Source organism: Pieris rapae, chromosome 5 (assembly GCF_905147795.1).
Source record: "Pieris rapae chromosome 5, ilPieRapa1.1, whole genome shotgun sequence".
Lineage (NCBI taxonomy): Eukaryota > Metazoa > Arthropoda > Insecta > Lepidoptera > Pieridae > Pieris > Pieris rapae.
Window position 1 is genome coordinate 4723363 of NC_059513.1, and position 8051 is coordinate 4731413.

Consider the following 8051-nt stretch of genomic DNA (forward strand, 5'->3'; position numbering starts at 1 on the left):
ATTAAAAATACTCTGGTATCCTTTATTAGATATAATGGCTTTTTTATTCGGTTTTTATGTAATTCAATACATCTTTGAAAATTGTAAATTAAATATATATTAGTATTGTATATATATTTATATTTATTAATTTGTATAAGTAGGTAAAAAAGTGTTATGTTTATGTTTGAAAGTGTATTCCTAATTTGGCTTTTGTGTATAGTGCAATTCTTATTGATAAGTAGTAGGAATAAGAAAATTCACATATCATTATCATATGTGATACATAACTACATATTACTAATAGATAAGTGATCCGAATTTGGAAGTGAAATTCAAATAAATAAATAAACAAATTATGCTTTGAAGAAGATGCCAAAGACATCTTCAGAGTAAAAAGGGAGTGTGATGGAAATTGTAACGCACATTTTAAAAATAATACAATAATATTGTTATTTACGGGACCTGCCGTAATAAGTTCGTGTTTCCGATGAAATGTTGCGAGCTCTGAGTTGTATGGGATAAGTCACAGACTGTTTATCTTATCTTATATCTTTAAACGAGCAATTCTTGTATATAATATATATATATATATATAATTGGAATCTCGGAATCGGCTCCAAAGATTTTCATGAAATTTAGTATACAGAGGGTTTCGGGGGCGATAAATCGATTTAGCTAGGAATCATTTCTAGAAAATGTCATTTTATTTGTGTTTTATGAACTTAAACATAGAATTGCTCGTTTAAAGATGTCAGTCAAATAAAAACTTAAATATGAATATCTTTATATCGGTAATTATATTCATATTTCATAATTTTATTAGTATGTAATTCGTACTTAAATAAAATTTCCAAAAAACACGATTTATAAAAAAAAAAATACCGAGCTAAGCTCGGTCATCCAGGTCCTTATATTATTAAGCATAGTGCTTGGTCAACAAAGGCCCACTGTCTCAGTGAGAAGTGACGTACACGAAGTTAGCCATAAACTATAACATTAAAATATCATTTATATGTAGAACGGACGACTATGTATCATATTTTTAAGTCTGCCATTGGAAATGTTAAATCTAATAATAATTGTTTGCCAGAAATTCTATATATTTATTTATTATAGTAAAATATGTAAAAAAAATGTCAGCGAATGCTTAGATTATCAGGAAATATTATATTCGAAACAATTGATCGTTATTTATTATTACTTTGGTGAATCATTAAAATTCCTTATTAGCTTTAAGAATCATAATTAATTTATGTTTATGTTTAAAGAACTTTATTTCTCATTACAAAACAGAAATATTTTATTTACATGAGAAACTTAATATTAATATGTATATATTATATACGAGCGAGATACACGTCGCCATTAGCCTTAACAATTTTAGTCAGCTATGTTCATTCTAACATGCATCTTTAATGCCTTTTTGAATTTGTCATACACTCCAATATTACGAATTTGAGATGGTAATTGGTTAAATAATTGCACACCTTCATACCTAATAGATTTCTTCAAATAATTTGTACGCGGCTTCGGTAAGATAAGCAAACTCGCTCGACGTGAATTTGATTCGATAGTCTAATCAGTGGATAACAAATGCCGCTAATGGCGCCCGCGCCGTCTTGATTTTGAATGTACAGGAAACGCAGGACAGTTTATTTATTTATTAACACTTCGTTGCATTACATAAAAGGTAAAAAAAAATATATTAAAGCAACTGGCGGCCTTATCGCTTTAGAGCGATTCCTTCCAGAAAACCCATGTGAGTAAAGGAAAAAAAAACACTGTGAGTATATTACATAAGGTAGGCAAGAAGTGCAAAAATACATATTACAAATAATAAAAATAGGAATTTAATGCAGTATTGTGGTTAAGAAATTGGACCAAGTTGTGTCTAGTAGAGTAAGTGAGATCCATCGATCGGTGGAGTGACGATATTACTTCAACACGAAAATGACGTATACATTTTTTTTTGATAATCCGCTGTCACTCGTACTTTAAATTCTTGGGATAAAATTTATTCATAGAATTCAATTTACTCCAGGTGTGCCTTGACCCTTAACGGGGAATAAACGAGCCTTATTATAGGTGACTTTTGCTTATGTTTCTACCTTTGGGAATTAGGAGACGCGTATGTTGTGTCACTGGTATCTGAAAGTCACTGTTACAATATAGATATTCCTTTTTTGACGTCGAAGCTATGTTGATATTAAAACTATATATCAAATTTCGTAACTCTTAATAAATTGCGCGTCACATTGTTTGCCCGCTATGGGCTCCTAAACTACTTAACCGATTTAAATCAAAGTTTGCACACCGAGTGTAGTTTGATCTCACTTTAGTGAAAGGATAATACATATATTATATATCTACAATATAATTGTCACTGAACTCGTTTTAAACTGCTTGGACCGATTTTATATGATTGATTTTCTACGTATTTGGGTGGAGCCCTGGATGGTTTAGATTCACAAATCAGCCCGGCAGGTGGCGCTGCAGCCAGTATTTTTATACTTTTGTCATAACATAAAGTTTTTATTTATTTAATTACTGTTTCAATCTTCATTTTTCTGCTCTCTTTTTTTCTATCTCAATTTTACTTTTTATTTCAAAACGTGGTAAGTACGCAAAACAGCAGAACTGAGAACAAACAATTCTTATCCGCATTATGACCGACACTACCTATGTTTGTATTCTAAAACCCTTAAGGTCGATAGTTTCCCTTTTCTGTAATTATTTAGTAAGCAGCCTAATCTGTTACGAACAATAGATCTGAACTAATTCAAAGTAATAAAGTATTATAATGTATGTTTATGTACACTACCCTAAACATTAATAAATAACTGGTTATATACATGAAAAGAAATTGGCTTATCGCTAACAAGCGATTTTTTCCAGGCAAAGGCTTTGTTATCTATATATATATAATGAAAATGGTCTTCGTTTGAGGCTCATTCACGCCTAAACCACTGATCGTATCGACATGAAACTACCACTATTCGATGCGAAATTTTTCCTAGATGGTTTATGGCTATTTATTTTCTAACTTTTCTAACGTTTCTTCATTTTTTTATTGCTGTTTTACTTTTATGAACATTTATCCCGTTAATTGCAAGCGTTTTCTCTTGATTCTTTTGTTTCCATGGCAACGGAGTTTACAAAACGGATAATATTCTTTTACATTCAGCTAAGAATTCCAATTTCTATAGTTACTCATCACGAAATCTCGGGAACTATAGGACTTAGAAATGTCAAACTTGGTAGGAATATCACTTTCGTTATGTAGAGGTCAACTAAAAACGGATTTTAAGAAATTCATTCCCCCAAGGGGATTGCGGGGGCGTTAACAATGAACATTTCCCGTTTTTAAACTATAGCTCCTATTAATTCCAAATTTGGTAGGAAGAATTTTAGTGATTAATGAAAATTTGCCTATCACCGATTGTACTGGCGTGAGTTTTCTTTGTGGTTTCTCATGTCACTGTGTTCCGCCTGGAACTTAATATAATAATATTTTTTTTTACTTTTTGAAGGTGCTGATGGTTCGCGCGGTCTGCCAGTATGGTCAGAGCTTTGATGTCGGTCAAAATTACTCGCCGTTTGAATTTCGAGTTTTCAGTTTCAACTCCGTTATGTTAACGTGTTACCGAGTATGTTTTACGTCCCGGCAAACTCAACTTACGAGCGACGAGTCGTCGAATGTGAGATGGAGGAAGATTTATACTCAATTCTCCATGAATCGGACTATTTCTATTGGATAATTTTTCCATTTATTCTTTGTTATGTTGTTCATCAACATTTATTTTTATTATAATAATAATAATAATTTATTATATCAATAAATTTTATTTTAAGTGAATTTGACTCTTCTTTGAAAAATATTGTAAATTTCAGAAAAAAAATTAAAATTAACAAAAAAAGCAAAAAAAAAATGAATAAAAAAAAATATGAATAAAATTTACTTTATTTCCTTTGAAAATTCGACCAGCGAAGCGGGCGGGGCCGGCTAGTACTAGACAAAATAAAAAAAAGAAACATCTACTGAGGGTGAAGTACAAGAAGTGCTTGAATAATTAACAAAAAATATTATATTACTGCAAATGAACTAACTGAACAGAAAAAAAATGTAACAAAATAAAAAAATCAGTGGCGCTACAACCTCTTTAGGTCTTGGCCTCAGATGTCTGAATCTGTTTCATGATCATTTTTAAATCTAATAGGCAAGTAGGTGATCAGCCTCCAATGCCTGACCTGACACACGTCATCGACTTTTTGGGTCGGTTTCCCTACTATGTTTTCCTTCACCGTTCGAGCAAATGTTAAATGCGCACATAGAAAGAAACTCCATTGGTGCACAGCCGGGAATCGAACCGACGATCTCAGGTATGAGAGTCGCACGTTGAAGCCACTAGGCCAACACTGCTCAACAAAAAAAAAATATATTGCTAAAAACGTAAAAGCAAATCTTAGGGTTATTGAGTCTTAATTAATATACAAGTAGCAAATGACGAGTCAGAAATATGGATTATTTTATGTTAAAATCAAGAAACTAGATCATCAAGATACAATTCGAGTACTATTTCCTTCAATTCTACAAAAGCCAATAAATAATTAACTATTATTTCGAAAACCAATCAGATTACGGAGACCGTTTTAATATTTTATGTACTAAGTTGATTGCAAATAAATTGTCTCAAATCCGATTACTAAACGATATTTGCCCACTCAGCATAATGAAAGATTATTCTGAATTGTTTTTTTTTTTTTTTGCAATGTTTTTCGGTGTCGTTCCGTTTCACGAGAAATGTATATATATTACCATATAATAAGCTGTAAAAAGTCAAGTGACGTGTAGCAGTGGGGTATACTGGACTAAACTGGTTTTCAGGCTATATAAGCACGGCGCGCTGTATGGTCGGGCGCACTTCTTCGACGCTCGCACTAGATATAGGACGTTACTATTGTTGTTGAAATTGTGGTTAATTTCGTGTAATTTAATTTGGTTATTTTTAGTAATTTTATTTGTTAATTTCTTACTTCAGTAGTGGGATTCGTTCTCATTTCTGATTAGTTTAAATTAACGCCCACGTGGTTTTATTTTAGTCAGTTTGAAACGCGAGTGATATACGTTTAATAAAAATAATGGAGGGTAGGCGGTGAACACGTAAAAAAAAGACGGTGTGCCCGTCTCTGGGCTTGAAGAAACGTTACAGTCGATATTAAACCGTCAACCGACGCAAGCGACTGAGCTATGTCCACCAGTGGTGTCACCACAACTGTGCTCAGCAACACCACCGCGAGGGGATCGGCCCTTTGCACCGACATGCGCAACACCATCGGATTTGCTGCTTTCTTCCTTAAGTGACACTCGTTACCACCTGGTACTGACGGTTCGCACAATGGTACTGAGAACGCTCCGGTGCCAAGTTCAAGCAGCGCATGCGAGTCAAGCACTGATCTGGTACTTAATCAGGTGACCGACAAACTAGTAAGTGCGTTGAGCACAATTCTGGTAAGATCTAACTCCATTTATATTTCTAATTTTGATCCGTCTTTCAAATATTTCGATATATGGTGTGAGCAGGAAGACTGCGCGGTTGTCTAATTATTGGGATGACCGTGAGTGTGTATCTCTGATTGGATACTGTTTGAAAGGGGATGCTAAAGTGTGGCTAAATGAGTGGCTTAGTAATGATCATAGTTGAGAGAATTTAAATAGCTTTTTCCGTAGCGAGTAGACTTAGCAAATATTTTATTCGACGTAATGACAACAGACTCTGATAGTTATCTCACGTATTGCGTGTTGTACGAGGAATGAGTGAAGAGTTAATTGTCGCAGTAGTTATTTGGGGTATTAAGGACCCACAAGTTCGCGCCGCCGCGACTAGTGCTAATTTATCATCGGTAGGCCTAGTTAAAATCCTCTCATTTTATACCAAGCCCCTAGAACCGCGCTCTATAATACAAAATCACGTTAAAAGGCCAAATTTGCGAGATAATTCCCGAAAACGAGATAATTTTCAGTCTAATATTAACTGTTTTTCATCTGGGGAAATTGGTCATATACAAATTTTGTGTCCTAAAAAAAAAACTAAGTATGGAACCGCACCAGAGACCCAATCTACAAACAATTCAAGTTAAGATAAAAGGCAGTTTTCTAATATCAAAATTATTTGCACATTTTGAAAGAAGGTAGGACATAAAACGGAGGACTGTTTTGTTCGACAGCGTTCCGAGTCGAGCGGTAGGCTAAATTAGTTATAGTTTACCGCCCTTATAAAATGTCGTATGATGAAAAATTACGCGTTAGAGATATCATGAAAGATGTGTTGAATCAATAAATAATTAGAGATAGAGATTTGTAAAGAAAAAAAGCGATTCAGATAGGCTTTGTGTCGACTTTAAACTTAAAACTCAAAGGCAGTTGAAATACCCGCTTCCGTTAATTGAGGACCATATTGATTGGCTAGATAAAGCTACCTATTATATTTGCCTTGATATGGCTACTGGCTTTCACCAGATAAAATTAAATAAAAAAATCGACACCACTCCCGAGATTCGTAACACCTGAGGGTCATTATGAGTACATAAAGATGCCATAAGAATTAGGTAATGCACAGGTTGTATATCAACGAATTATATCAAATACGTTACGATTTTACATAGATTAGGCAGAGCCCTTGTGTGTTATAATTGTGTATATGACGTATTATTACCTAGTAAAACAATAGAAGAGGGTTTAGGTACATTACATGATGTGTCAGAGATGGGGGTAAGGGTAAGGGACCCAGGCAGGCTTTTCCATTAATTAAAAAAAAAAAATGTAACTTTCAGACTACGGAGATCGAGTATCTATGCCGAGTCATTAGCAATGGTCAAGATATGAAGACGTGCATTGCGAGGTTGACTCGCAAGGGTGTGCAATTCAATGGCGGCGATTTTGCATTTGTGCCAAGCTGTTGGTAAGCTAGACTCCTGTATGCGCGGACCATATGTGGTTTTAGCGACGTTGTCGCAGGACAGATATGAACTAAAATTAGTCGCTGGTTCTTATGGTAAAGCTGCCGCGGAATACATGTTGCCCTGGCGCGGGGAATGGACCCCTGATGTGTGTGCCGCATTCTTTGAGAGTAAGTAATTTTTACTTGCCTTTTCAAAACTTATGTACGTTGATAAATGTTTGAGAGAACTGTAATTTTATTAGGACTGCTTATCATATAGGTAGTACCTATTTTGGTAAAGACCTGCGGGAGTCTTGTGTGATAGTAATGGAGTCGCTCTTACTATCAATAGCAATGGATTCGCTCTTGCTTAGTGTGATGTACAGTAATGGAGTCACTCTTACTGTTGATAGCAATGGAGACGCTCTTGCTATGTAAAAAAAAAAAAAAAAATGAACTAATGTTGTGTCGAGAGTAATGGATGCGCTCTTACTTTCGATGAAGTTATGTTAATTTAACGTTATAATAACAGAAATCATGTAATTTTTAGGTGGCGCTGATGATGACGATAGTCCTTCACCACAACCACCGCACGTGATACAAGAGTCATCAGCAGGTCAAGTTTCAACATGCCAACCTGCCTATCATCACACGGGCGAGGACGCACCGTCGTCAGGAGAGGCCGAATAAGCTGTAAAAAGTCAAGTGACGTGTAGCAGTGGGGTATACTGGACTAAACTGGTTTTCAGGCTATATAAGCACGGCGCGCTGTATGGTCGGGCGCACTTCTTCGACGCTCGCACTAGATATAGGACGTTACTATTGTTGTTGAAATTGTGGTTAATTTCGTGTAATTTAATTTGGTTATTTTTAGTAATTTTATTTGTTAATTTCTTACTATATATATACAAAGTCGATACAATTTTTACATGAAAACTGTCTGTATTAGTACTCAATACAAACAATATATGTTACATACTATAGTTACAAAATAGTATTTATTGTAGACCTTATGTAGTATAACTTTTTTTCGTTATAGGAGGCAAACGGGCGGTCACGTGATACATGGACACATTGCCAGAGGAATCGCAAGTGCGTTTCCGACCTTTAAACCTATTTAAAGGAATGTAT

General features: G+C 34.7%; 1 long non-coding RNA gene across 1 annotated transcript; it reads left to right on the forward strand.

Annotated features, from left to right (window-relative positions):
• The first annotated feature begins 5025 nt into the window (after window positions 1-5025).
• On the forward strand, window positions 5026-7495 carry LOC123689216. Its single transcript, XR_006750243.1, has 3 exons — window positions 5026-5491; window positions 6814-7109; window positions 7471-7495. It is a non-coding gene; the product is annotated as an uncharacterized LOC123689216 (long non-coding RNA).
• The last annotated feature ends 556 nt before the right edge of the window (window positions 7496-8051 follow it).